The sequence below is a fragment of the Carassius gibelio genome, chromosome A3 (assembly GCF_023724105.1).
Source record: "Carassius gibelio isolate Cgi1373 ecotype wild population from Czech Republic chromosome A3, carGib1.2-hapl.c, whole genome shotgun sequence".
Taxonomy (NCBI): Eukaryota; Metazoa; Chordata; class Actinopteri; order Cypriniformes; family Cyprinidae; genus Carassius; species Carassius gibelio.
Window position 1 is genome coordinate 746,775 of NC_068373.1, and position 13,310 is coordinate 760,084.

Below are 13,310 nucleotides of genomic sequence, written 5' to 3' on the forward strand. Positions count from 1 at the left end.
GGCGATTAGATTGGCTGATCTTTAAATAGCTCTCTCTTTGCAGCAGTCTTCGCTTATGGCCATACCACCCTGGCTATGCCAGATCATGTCTGAGCTCGGAAGCTAAGCAGGTTTGGGCCTGGTTAGTAATTGGATGGGAGACCCCCTGGTAATACCAGTTGCTCTAAGATTTTTGTAAATTTTTCACAAATTATATAATAATCTTGAAAAAAAAAAGAGTCAATGCCCATTCTTTGAATCTTAGCAGTCATGGACCTGTTTAGTGTCTGGATGGGAGACCGCCTCGGAATACCAGGTGCTCTAATATTATTGGAAATTTATTACTAATTATATAATAATCTTAAAAAAAAAAAAAAAAAAAAAAAGAGTCAATGCCCGATCTCTTAATCTTAGCAGGTATTGGCCTGGTTAGTGCTTGGATGGGAGACCGCCTGGGAATACCAGGTGCTTTAAGCTTTAGGGTTTTCTTTCCTACTTATATAATGTACCGGCGATTAGATTGACTGATCTTTAAATAGCTCTCTCTTTGCAGCAGTCTTCGCTTATGGCCATTCCACCCTGGCTATGCCAGATCATGTCTGAGCTCGGAAACTAAGCAGGTTTCGGCCTGGTTAGTAATTGGATGGCAGACCCCCTGGTAATACCAGTTGCTTTAAGATTTTTGGAAATTTTTCACAAATTATATAATAATCTTGCAAGAAAAAAAGAAAGGAGTCAATGCCCCATATCTGAATCTTAGCAGGTATGGGCCTGGTTAGTAATTGGATGGGAGACAACCTGGTAATACCAGTTGCTTTAAGATTTTTGGAAATTTTTCACAAATTATATAATAATCTTGAAAAAAAAAAAAAGTCAATGCCCGATCTCTGAATAATAGCAGGTTTTGCCTGGTTAGTACTTGGATGGAAGACGGCCGGGAAATACCAGTTGCTGTAATATTTTTGGCAATTTTTACTAATTACATAATAATCTTGCAACAAAAAAAAAAAAAAGAGTAAATGCCCAATCTTTGAATCTAAGGAGGTATGGACCTGTTTAGTGCTTGGATGGGAGACCGCCTCAGAATACCAGTTGCTGTAATATTTTTGGAAATTTGTACTAATTATATAATTATCTTGAAACAAAAAGAGTCAATGCCCAATCTTTGAATCTTAGCAGCTATGGACCTGTTTAGTGTTTGGATGGGAGACCGCCTCGGAAAACCAGGTGCTCTAATATTATTGGAAATTCATTACTAATTATATAATAATCTTTAAAAAAAAAAAAAAAAAAAAAAAAAAAGTCAATGCCCGATCTCTTAATCTTAGCAGGTATTGGCCTGGTTAGTGCTTGGATGGGAGACCGCCTGGGAATACCAGGTGCTTTAAGCTTTAGGGTTTTCTTTCCTACTTATATAATGTACCGGCGATTAGATTGGCTGATCTTTAAATAGCTCTCTCTTTGCAGCAGTCTTCGCTTATGGCCATACCACCCTGGCTATGCCAGATCATGTCTGAGCTCGGAAGCTAAGCAGGTTTGGGCCTGGTTAGTAATTGGATGGGAGACCCCCTGGTAATACCAGTTGCTCTAAGATTTTTGTAAATTTTTCACAAATTATATAATAATCTTGAAAAAAAAAAGAGTCAATGCCCATTCTTTGAATCTTAGCAGTCATGGACCTGTTTAGTGTCTGGATGGGAGACCGCCTCGGAATACCAGGTGCTCTAATATTATTGGAAATTTATTACTAATTATATAATAATCTTAAAAAAAAAAAAAAAAAAAAAAGAGTCAATGCCCGATCTCTTAATCTTAGCAGGTATTGGCCTGGTTAGTGCTTGGATGGGAGACCGCCTGGGAATACCAGGTGCTTTAAGCTTTAGGGTTTTCTTTCCTACTTATATAATGTACCGGCGATTAGATTGACTGATCTTTAAATAGCTCTCTCTTTGCAGCAGTCTTCGCTTATGGCCATACCACCCTGGCTATGCCAGATCATGTCTGAGCTCGGAAGCTAAGCAGGTTTGGGCCTGGTTAGTAATTGGATGGGAGACCCCCTGGTAATACCAGTTGCTTTAAGATTTTTGTAAATTTTTCACAAATTATATAATAATCTTGAAAAAAAAAAGAGTGAATGCCCAATCTTTGAATCTTAGCAGTCATTGACCTGTGTAGTGTTTGGATGGGAGACCCCCTGGTAATACCAGGTGCTCTAATATTATTGGAAATTTATTACTAATTATGTAATAATCTTAAAAAAAAGAGCCAATGCCCGATCTCTTAATCTTAGCAGGTATTGGCCTGGTTAGTAATTGGATGGGAGACCGCCTCGGAATACCAGGTGCTGTAAGCTTTTGGATTTTCATTCCTACTTATATAATGTATGGGCGATTTGATTGGCTGATCTTTAAATAGTCTTCTCTTTGCAGTATCCTTCGCTTGCGACCGTAACAACCTGGCTATGCCTGATCTCGTCTGCTCTCGGAAGCTAAGCAGGTTTGGTCCTGTATAATGTACCGGCGATTAGATTGGCTGATCTTTAAATAGCTCTCTCTTTGCAGCAGTCTTCGCTTATGGCCATTCCACCCTGGCTATGCCAGATCATGTCTGAGCTCGGAAACTAAGCAGGTTTCGGCCTGGTTAGTAATTGGATGGCAGACCCCCTGGTAATACCAGTTGCTTTAAGATTTTTGGAAATTTTTCACAAATTATATAATAATCTTGCAAGAAAAAAAGAAAGGAGTCAATGCCCCATATCTGAATCTTAGCAGGTATGGGCCTGGTTAGTAATTGGATGGGAGACACCCTGGTAATACCAGTTGCTTTAAGATTTTTGGAAATTTTTCACAAATTATATAATAATCTTGAAAAAAAAAAAAAAAGTCAATGCCCGATCTCTGAATAATAGCAGGTTTTGCCTGGTTAGTACTTGGATGGAAGACGGCCGGGAAATACCAGTTGCTGTAATATTTTTGGCAATTTTTACTAATTACATAATAATCTTGCAACAAAAAAAAAAAAAAGAGTAAATGCCCAATCTTTGAATCTTAGGAGGTATGGACCTGTTTAGTGCTTGGATGGGAGACCTCCTCAGAATACCAGTTGCTGTAATATTTTTGGAAATTTGTACTAATTATATAATTATCTTGAAACAAAAAGAGTCAATGCCCAATCTTTGAATCTTAGCAGCTATGGACCTGTTTAGTGTTTGGATGGGAGACCGCCTCGGAAAACCAGGTGCTCTAATATTATTGGAAATTCATTACTAATTATATAATAATCTTTAAAAAAAAAAAAAAAAAAAAAAAAAGTCAATGCCCGATCTCTTAATCTTAGCAGGTATTGGCCTGGTTAGTGCTTGGATGGGAGACCGCCTGGGAATACCAGGTGCTTTAAGCTTTAGGGTTTTCTTTCCTACTTATATAATGTACCGGCGATTAGATTGGCTGATCTTTAAATAGCTCTCTCTTTGCAGCAGTCTTCGCTTATGGCCATACCACCCTGGCTATGCCAGATCATGTCTGAGCTCGGAAGCTAAGCAGGTTTGGGCCTGGTTAGTAATTGGATGGGAGACCCCCTGGTAATACCAGTTGCTCTAAGATTTTTGTAAATTTTTCACAAATTATATAATAATCTTGAAAAAAAAAAGAGTCAATGCCCATTCTTTGAATCTTAGCAGTCATGGACCTGTTTAGTGTCTGGATGGGAGACCGCCTCGGAATACCAGGTGCTCTAATATTATTGGAAATTTATTACTAATTATATAATAATCTTAAAAAAAAAAAAAAAAAAAAAAGAGTCAATGCCCGATCTCTTAATCTTAGCAGGTATTGGCCTGGTTAGTGCTTGGATGGGAGACCGCCTGGGAATACCAGGTGCTTTAAGCTTTAGGGTTTTCTTTCCTACTTATATAATGTACCGGCGATTAGATTGACTGATCTTTAAATAGCTCTCTCTTTGCAGCAGTCTTCGCTTATGGCCATACCACCCTGGCTATGCCAGATCATGTCTGAGCTCGGAAGCTAAGCAGGTTTGGGCCTGGTTAGTAATTGGATGGGAGACCCCCTGGTAATACCAGTTGCTTTAAGATTTTTGTAAATTTTTCACAAATTATATAATAATCTTGAAAAAAAAAAGAGTGAATGCCCAATCTTTGAATCTTAGCAGTCATTGACCTGTGTAGTGTTTGGATGGGAGACCCCCTGGTAATACCAGGTGCTCTAATATTATTGGAAATTTATTACTAATTATATAATAATCTTAAAAAAAAGAGCCAATGCCCGATCTCTTAATCTTAGCAGGTATTGGCCTGGTTAGTGCTTGGATGGGAGACCGCCTCGGAATACCAGGTGCTGTAAGCTTTTGGATTTTCATTCCTACTTATATAATGTATGGGCGATTTGATTGGCTGATCTTTAAATAGTCTTCTCTTTGCAGTATCCTTCGCTTGCGACCGTAACAACCTGGCTATGCCTGATCTCGTCTGCTCTCGGAAGCTAAGCAGGTTTGGTCCTGTATAATGTACCGGCGATTAGATTGGCTGATCTTTAAATAGCTCTCTCTTTGCAGCAGTCTTCGCTTATGGCCATTCCACCCTGGCTATGCCAGATCATGTCTGAGCTCGGAAGCTAAGCAGGTTTGGGCCTGGTTAGTAATTGGACGGGAGACCCCCTGGTAATACCAGTTGCTTTAAGATTTTTGGAAATTTTTCACAAATTATATAATAATCTTGAAAAAAAAAAGAGTCAATGCCCATTCTTTGAATCTTAGCAGTCATGGACCTGTTTAGTGTCTGGATGGGAGACCGCCTCGGAATACCTGGTGCTCTAATATTATTGGAAATTTATTACTAATTATATAATAATCTTAAAAAAAAAAAAAAAAAAAAAAAGAGTCAATGCCCGATCTCTTAATCTTAGCAGGTATTGGCCTGGTTAGTGCTTGGATGGGAGACCGCCTGGGAATACCAGGTGCTTTAAGCTTTAGGGTTTTCTTTCCTACTTATATAATGTACCGGCGATTAGATTGACTGATCTTTAAATAGCTCTCTCTTTGCAGCAGTCTTCGCTTATGGCCATACCACCCTGGCTATGCCAGATCATGTCTGAGCTCGGAAGCTAAGCAGGTTTGGGCCTGGTTAGTAATTGGATGGGAGACCCCCTGGTAATACCAGTTGCTTTAAGATTTTTGTAAATTTTTCACAAATTATATAATAATCTTGAAAAAAAAAAGAGTGAATGCCCAATCTTTGAATCTTAGCAGTCATTGACCTGTGTAGTGTTTGGATGGGAGACCCCCTGGTAATACCAGGTGCTCTAATATTATTGGAAATTTATTACTAATTATATAATAATCTTAAAAAAAAGAGCCAATGCCCGATCTCTTAATCTTAGCAGGTATTGGCCTGGTTAGTGCTTGGATGGGAGACCGCCTCGGAATACCAGGTGCTGTAAGCTTTTGGATTTTCATTCCTACTTATATAATGTATTGGCGATTTGATTGGCTGATCTTTAAATAGTCTTCTCTTTGCAGTATCCTTCGCTTGCGACCGTAACAACCTGGCTATGCCTGATCTCGTCTGCTCTCGGAAGCTAAGCAGGTTTGGTCCTGTATAATGTACCGGCGATTAGATTGGCTGATCTTTAAATAGCTCTCTCTTTGCAGCAGTCTTCGCTTATGGCCATTCCACCCTGGCTATGCCAGATCATGTCTGAGCTCGGAAACTAAGCAGGTTTCGGCCTGGTTAGTAATTGGATGGCAGACCCCCTGGTAATACCAGTTGCTTTAAGATTTTTGGAAATTTTTCACAAATTATATAATAATCTTGCAAGAAAAAAAGAAAGGAGTCAATGCCCCATATCTGAATCTTAGCAGGTATGGGCCTGGTTAGTAATTGGATGGGAGACACCCTGGTAATACCAGTTGCTTTAAGATTTTTGGAAATTTTTCACAAATTATATAATAATCTTGAAAAAAAAAAAAAAAAGTCAATGCCCGATCTCTGAATAATAGCAGGTTTTGCCTGGTTAGTACTTGGATGGAAGACGGCCGGGAAATACCAGTTGCTGTAATATTTTTGGCAATTTTTACTAATTACATAATAATCTTGCAACAAAAAAAAAAAAAAAAAAGAGTAAATGCCCAATCTTTGAATCTTAGGAGGTATGGACCTGTTTAGTGCATGGATGGGAGACCGCCTCGGAATACCAGTTGCTGTAATATTTTTGGAAATTTGTACTAATTATATAATTATCTTGAAACAAAAAGAGTCAATGCCCAATCTTTGAATCTTAGCAGCTATGGACCTGTTTAGTGTTTGGATGGGAGACCGCCTCGGAAAACCAGGTGCTCTAATATTATTGGAAATTTATTACTAATTATATAATAATCTTTAAAAAAAAAAAAAAAAGAGTCAATGCCCGATCTCTTAATCTTAGCAGGTATTGGCCTGGTTAGTGCTTGGATGGGAGACCGCCTGGGAATACCAGGTGCTTTAAGCTTTAGGGTTTTCTTTCCTACTTATATTAGATTGGCTGATCTTTAAATAGCTCTCTCTTTGCAGCAGTCTTCGCTTATGGCCATACCACCCTGTCTATGCCAGATCATGTCTGAGCTCGGAAGCTAAGCAGGTTTGGGCCTGGTTAGTAATTGGATGGGAGACCCCCTGGTAATACCAGTTGCTTTAAGATTTTTGTAAATTTTTCACAAATTATATAATAATCTTGAAAAAAAAAAGAGTCAATGCCCATTCTTTGAATCTTAGCAGTCATGGACCTGTTTAGTGTCTGGATGGGAGACCGCCTCGGAATACCAGGTGCTCTAATATTATTGGAAATTTATTACTAATTATATAATAATCTTTAAAAAAAAAAAAAAAAGAGTCAATGCCCGATCTCTTAATCTTAGCAGGTATTGGCCTGGTTAGTGCTTGGATGGGAGACCGCCTGGGAATACCAGGTGCTTTAAGCTTTAGGGTTTTCTTTCCTACTTATATTAGATTGGCTGATCTTTAAATAGCTCTCTCTTTGCAGCAGTCTTCGCTTATGGCCATACCACCCTGGCTATGCCAGATCATGTCTGAGCTCGGAAGCTAAGCAGGTTTGGGCCTGGTTAGTAATTGGATGGGAGACCCCCTGGTAATACCAGTTGCTCTAAGATTTTTGTAAATTTTTCACAAATTATATAATAATCTTGAAAAAAAAAAGAGTCAATGCCCATTCTTTGAATCTTAGCAGTCATGGACCTGTTTAGTGTCTGGATGGGAGACCGCCTGGTAATACCAGGTGCTCTAATATTATTGGAAATTTATTACTAATTATATAATAATCTTAAAAAAAAAGAGCCAATGCCCGATCTCTTAATCTTAGCAGGTATTGGCCTGGTTAGTGCTTGGATGGGAGACCGCCTCGGAATACCAGGTGCTGTAAGCTTTTGGATTTTCATTCCTACTTATATAATGTATGGGCGATTTGATTGGCTGATCTTTAAATAGTCTTCTCTTTGCAGTATCCTTCGCTTGCGACCGTAACAACCTGGCTATGCCTGATCTCGTCTGCTCTCGGAAGCTAAGCAGGTTTGGTCCTGTATAATGTACCGGCGATTAGATTGACTGATCTTGAAATAGCTCTCTCTTTGCAGCAGTCTTCGCTTATGGCCATACCACCCTGGCTATGCCAGATCATGTCTGAGCTCGGAAACTAAGCAGGTTTCGGCCTGGTTAGTAATTGGATGGGAGACCCCCTGGTAATACCAGTTGCTTTAAGATTTTTGGAAATTTTTCACAAATTATATAATAATCTTGCAAGAAAAAAAGAAAGGAGTCAATGCCCCATATCTGAATCTTAGCAGGTATGGGCCTGGTTAGTAATTGGATGGGAGACACCCTGGTAATACCAGTTGCTTTAAGATTTTTGGAAATTTTTCACAAATTATATAATAATCTTGAAAAAAAAAAATAAAGTCAATGCCCGATCTCTGAATAATAGCAGGTTTTGCCTGGTTAGTACTTGGATGATAGACGGCCGGGAAATACCAGTTGCTGTAATATTTTTGGCAATTTTTACTAATTACATAATAATCTTGCAAAAAAAAAAAAAAAAAAAAAGAGTAAATGCCCAATCTTTGAATCTTAGGAGGTATGGACCTGTTTAGTGCTTGGATGGGAGACCGCCTCGGAAAACCAGGTGCTCTAATATTATTGGAAATTTATTACTAATTATATAATAATCTTAAAAAAAAAGAGTCAATGCCCGATCTCTTAATCTTAGCAGGTATTGGCCTGGTTAGTGCTTGGATGGGAGACCGCCTGGGAATACCAGGTGCTTTAAGCTTTAGGGTTTTCTTTCCTACTTATATAATGTACCGGCGATTAGATTGGCTGATCTTTAAATAGCTCTCTCTTTGCAGCAGTCTTCGCTTATGGCCATACCACCCTGGCTATGCCAGATCATGTCTCAGCTCGGAAGCTAAGCAGGTTTGGGCCTGGTTAGTAATTGGATGGGAGACCCCCTGGTAATACCAGTTGCTTTAAGATTTTTGTAAATTTTTCACAAATTATATAATAATCTTGAAAAAAAAAAGAGTCAATGCCCATTCTTTGAATCTTAGCAGTCATGGACCTGTGTAGTGTTTGGATGGGAGACCCCCTGGTAATACCAGGTGCTCTAATATTATTGGAAATTTATTACTAATTATATAATAATCTTAAAAAAAAAAGAGCCAATGCCCGATCTCTTAATCTTAGCAGGTATTGGCCTGGTTAGTGCTTGGATGGGAGACCGCCTCGGAATACCAGGTGCTGTAAGCTTTTGGATTTTCATTCCTACTTATATAATGTATGGGCGATTTGATTGGCTGATCTTTAAATAGTCCTCTCTTTGCAGTATCCTTCGCTTGCGACCGTAACAACCTGGCTATGCCTGATCTCGTCTGCTCTCGGAAGCTAAGCAGGTTTGGTCCTGTATAATGTACCGGCGATTAGATTGGCTGATCTTTAAATAGCTCTCTCTCTGCAGCAGTCTTCGCTTATGGCCATTCCACCCTGGCTATGCCAGATCATGTCTGAGCTCGGAAGCTAAGCAGGTTTCGGCCTGGTTCGTAATTGGATGGGAGACCCCCTGGTAATACCAGTTGCTTTAAGATTTTTGGAAATTTTTCACAAATTATATAATAATCTTGCAAGAAAAAAAGAAAGGAGTCAATGCCCCATATCTGAATCTTAGCAGGTATGGGCCTGGTTAGTAATTGGATGGGAGACACTGTGGTAATACCAGTTGCTTTAAGATTTTTGGAAATTTTTCACAAATTATATAATAATCTTGAAAAAAAAAAAAAAAAGTCAATGCCCGATCTCTGAATAATAGCAGGTTTTGCCTGGTTAGTACTTGGATGGAAGACGGCCGGGAAATACCAGTTGCTGTAATATTTTTGGCAATTTTTACTAATTACATAATAATCTTGCAAAAAAAAAAAAAAAAAAAGAGTAAATGCCCAATCTTTGAATCTTAGGAGGTATGGACCTGTTTAGTACTTGGATGGGAGACCGCCTGGGAATACCAGGTGCTTTAAGCTTTAGGGTTTTCTTTCCTACTTATATAATGTACCGGCGATTAGATTGGCTGATCTTTAAATAGCTCTCTCTTTGCAGCAGTCTTCGCTTATGGCCATACCACCCTGGCTATGCCAGATCATGTCTGAGCTCGGAAGCTAAGCAGGTTTGGGCCTGGTTAGTAATTGGATGGGAGACCCCCTGGTAATACCAGTTGCTTTAAGATTTTTGTAAATTTTTCACAAATTATATAATAATCTTGAAAAAAAAAAGAGTCAATGCCCATTCTTTGAATCTTAGCAGTCATGGACCTGTGTAGTGTTTGGATGGGAGACCCCCTGGTAATACCAGGTGCTCTAATATTATTGGAAATTTATTACTAATTATATAATAATCTTAAAAAAAAAGAGCCAATGCCCGATCTCTTAATCTTAGCAGGTATTGGCCTGTTTAGTGCTTGGATGGGAGACCGCCTGGGAATACCAGGTGCTGTAAGATTTTGGGTTTTCATTCCTACTTATATAATGTATGGGCGATTTGATTGGCTGATCTTTAAATAGTCCTCTCTTTGCAGTATCCTTCGCTTGCGACCGTAACAACCTGGCTATGCCTGATCTCGTCTGCTCTCGGAAGCTAAGCAGGTTTGGTCCTGTATAATGTACCGGCGATTAGATTGGCTGATCTTTAAATAGCTCTCTCTTTGCAGCAGTCTTCGCTTATGGCCATACCACCCTGGCTATGCCAGATCATGTCTGAGCTCGGAAGCTAAGCAGGTTTGGGCCTGGTTAGTAATTGGATGGGAGACCCCCTGGTAATACCAGTTGCTTTAAGATTTTTGTAAATTTTTCACAAATTATATAATAATCTTGAAAAAAAAAAGAGTCAATGCCCATTCTTTGAATCTTAGCAGTCATGGACCTGTTTAGTGTCTGGATGGGAGACCGCCTCGGAATACCAGGTGCTCTAATATTATTGGAAATTTATTACTAATTATATAATAATCTTAAAAAAAAAAAAAAAAAAAAAAAAAGAGTCAATGCCCGATCTCTTAATCTTAGCAGGTATTGGCCTGGTTAGTGCTTGGATGGGAGACCGCCTGGGAATACCAGGTGCTTTAAGCTTTAGGGTTTTCTTTCCTACTTATATAATGTACCGGCGATTAGATTGACTGATCTTTAAATAGCTCTCTCTTTGCAGCAGTCTTCGCTTATGGCCATACCACCCTGGCTATGCCAGATCATGTCTGAGCTCGGAAACTAAGCAGGTTTCGGCCTGGTTAGTAATTGGATGGGAGACCCCCTGGTAATACCAGTTGCTTTAAGATTTTTGGAAATTTTTCACAAATTATATAATAATCTTGCAAGAAAAAAAGAAAGGAGTCAATGCCCCATATCTGAATCTTAGCAGGTATGGGCCTGGTTAGTAATTGGATGGGAGACACCCTGGTAATACCAGTTGCTTTAAGATTTTTGGAAATTTTTCACAAATTATATAATAATCTTGAAAAAAAAAAATAAAGTCAATGCCCGATCTCTGAATAATAGCAGGTTTTGCCTGGTTAGTACTTGGATGATAGACGGCCGGGAAATACCAGTTGCTGTAATATTTTTGGCAATTTTTACTAATTACATAATAATCTTGCAAAAAAAAAAAAAAAAAAAAAGAGTAAATGCCCAATCTTTGAATCTTAGGAGGTATGGACCTGTTTAGTGCTTGGATGGGAGACCGCCTCGGAAAACCAGGTGCTCTAATATTATTGGAAATTTATTACTAATTATATAATAATCTTAAAAAAAAAAGAGTAAATGCCCAATCTTTGAATCTTAGGAGGTATGGACCTGTTTAGTACTTGGATGGGAGACCGCCTGGGAATACCAGGTGCTTTAAGCTTTAGGGTTTTCTTTCCTACTTATATAATGTACCGGCGATTAGATTGGCTGATCTTTAAATAGCTCTCTCTTTGCAGCAGTCTTCGCTTATGGCCATACCACCCTGGCTATGCCAGATCATGTCTGAGCTCGAAAGCTAAGCAGGTTTGGGCCTGGTTAGTAATTGGATGGGAGACCCCCTGGTAATACCAGTTGCTTTAAGATTTTTGTAAATTTTTCACAAATTATATAATAATCTTGAAAAAAAAAAGAGTCAATGCCCATTCTTTGAATCTTAGCAGTCATGGACCTGTGTAGTGTTTGGATGGGAGACCCCCTGGTAATACCAGGTGCTCTAATATTATTGGAAATTTATTACTAATTATATAATAATCTTAAAAAAAGAGCCAATGCCCGATCTCTTAATCTTAGCAGGTATTGGCCTGGTTAGTGCTTGGATGGGAGACCGCCTCGGAATACCAGGTGCTGTAAGCTTTTGGGTTTTCATTCCTACTTATATAATGTATGGGCGATTTGATTGGCTGATCTTTAAATAGTCCTCTCTTTGCAGTATCCTTCGCTTGCGACCGTAACAACCTGGCTATGCCTGATCTCGTCTGCTCTCGGAAGCTAAGCAGGTTTGGTCCTGTATAATGTACCGGCGATTAGATTGGCTGATCTTTAAATAGCTCTCTCTTTGCAGCAGTCTTTGCTTATGGCCATACCACCCTGGCTATGCCAGATCATGTCTGAGCTCGGAAGCTAAGCAGGTTTGGGCCTGGTTAGTAATTGGATGGGAGACCCCCTGGTAATACCAGTTGCTTTAAGATTTTTGTAAATTTTTCACAAATTATATAATAATCTTGAAAAAAAAAAAGAGTCAATGCCCATTCTTTGAATCTTAGCAGTCATGGACCTGTGTAGTGTTTGGATGGGAGACCCCCTGGTAATACCAGGTGCTCTAATATTATTGGAAATTTATTACTTATTATATAATAATCTTAAAAAAAAGAGCCAATGCCCGATCTCTTAATCTTAGCAGGTATTGGCCTGGTTAGTGCTTGGATGGGAGACCGCCTGGGAATACCAGGTGCTGTAAGCTTTTGGGTTTTCATTCCTACTTATATAATGTATGGGCGATTTGATTGGCTGATCTTTAAATAGTCCTCTCTTTGCAGTATCCTTCGCTTGCGACCGTAACAACCTGGCTATGCCTGATCTCGTCTGCTCTCGGAAGCTAAGCAGGTTTGGTCCTGTATAATGTACCGGCGATTAGATTGGCTGATCTTTAAATAGCTCTCTCTTTGCAACAGTCTTCGCTTATGGCCATACCACCCTGGCTATGCCAGATCATGTCTGAGCTCGAAAGCTAAGCAGGTTTGGGCCTGGTTAGTAATTGGATGGGAGACCCCCTGGTATTACCAGTTGCTTTAAGATTTTTGTAAATTTTTCACAAATTATATAATAATCTTGAAAAAAAAAAGAGTCAATGCCCATTCTTTGAATCTTAGCAGTCATGGACCTGTGTAGTGTTTGGATGGGAGACCCCCTGGTAATACCAGGTGCTCTAATATTATTGGAAATTTATTACTAATTATATAATAATCTTAAAAAAAGAGCCAATGCCCGATCTCTTAATCTTAGCAGGTATTGGCCTGGTTAGTGCTTGGATGGGAGACCGCCTCGGAATACCAGGTGCTGTAAGCTTTTGGGTTTTCATTCCTACTTATATAATGTATGGGCGATTTGATTGGCTGATCTTTAAATAGTCCTCTCTTTGCAGTATCCTTCGCTTGCGACCGTAACAACCTGGCTATGCCTGATCTCGTCTGCTCTCGGAAGCTAAGCAGGTTTGGTCCTGTATAATGTACCGGTGATTAGATTGGCTGATCTTTAAATAGCTCTCTCTTTGCAGC

General features: G+C 39.2%; 15 pseudogenes; all 15 read left to right on the plus strand.

The window, feature by feature from the left end:
- The first annotated feature begins 51 nt into the window (after positions 1 to 51).
- On the plus strand, positions 52 to 170 carry LOC127958779 (uncharacterized; annotated as a pseudogene).
- Positions 171 to 1,454: 1,284 nt separating this feature from the next.
- LOC127958785 (uncharacterized) lies at positions 1,455 to 1,573 on the plus strand (annotated as a pseudogene).
- Positions 1,574 to 1,942: 369 nt separating this feature from the next.
- On the plus strand, positions 1,943 to 2,061 carry LOC127965217 (uncharacterized; annotated as a pseudogene).
- A 1,401-nt stretch (positions 2,062 to 3,462) lies between these two features.
- LOC127958799 (uncharacterized) lies at positions 3,463 to 3,581 on the plus strand (annotated as a pseudogene).
- Positions 3,582 to 3,950: 369 nt separating this feature from the next.
- LOC127965222 (uncharacterized) lies at positions 3,951 to 4,069 on the plus strand (annotated as a pseudogene).
- A 487-nt stretch (positions 4,070 to 4,556) lies between these two features.
- LOC127963280 (uncharacterized) lies at positions 4,557 to 4,675 on the plus strand (annotated as a pseudogene).
- Positions 4,676 to 5,045: 370 nt separating this feature from the next.
- LOC127965225 (uncharacterized) lies at positions 5,046 to 5,164 on the plus strand (annotated as a pseudogene).
- Positions 5,165 to 6,549: 1,385 nt separating this feature from the next.
- LOC127960581 (uncharacterized) lies at positions 6,550 to 6,668 on the plus strand (annotated as a pseudogene).
- A 350-nt stretch (positions 6,669 to 7,018) lies between these two features.
- LOC127958802 (uncharacterized) lies at positions 7,019 to 7,137 on the plus strand (annotated as a pseudogene).
- Positions 7,138 to 7,625: 488 nt separating this feature from the next.
- LOC127963408 (uncharacterized) lies at positions 7,626 to 7,744 on the plus strand (annotated as a pseudogene).
- A 1,889-nt stretch (positions 7,745 to 9,633) lies between these two features.
- On the plus strand, positions 9,634 to 9,752 carry LOC127965228 (uncharacterized; annotated as a pseudogene).
- A 488-nt stretch (positions 9,753 to 10,240) lies between these two features.
- Positions 10,241 to 10,359, plus strand: LOC127965236 (uncharacterized; annotated as a pseudogene).
- A 372-nt stretch (positions 10,360 to 10,731) lies between these two features.
- Positions 10,732 to 10,850, plus strand: LOC127963417 (uncharacterized; annotated as a pseudogene).
- A 650-nt stretch (positions 10,851 to 11,500) lies between these two features.
- Positions 11,501 to 11,619, plus strand: LOC127961803 (uncharacterized; annotated as a pseudogene).
- Positions 11,620 to 12,105: 486 nt separating this feature from the next.
- Positions 12,106 to 12,224, plus strand: LOC127965247 (uncharacterized; annotated as a pseudogene).
- Positions 12,225 to 13,310: the final 1,086 nt, after the last annotated feature.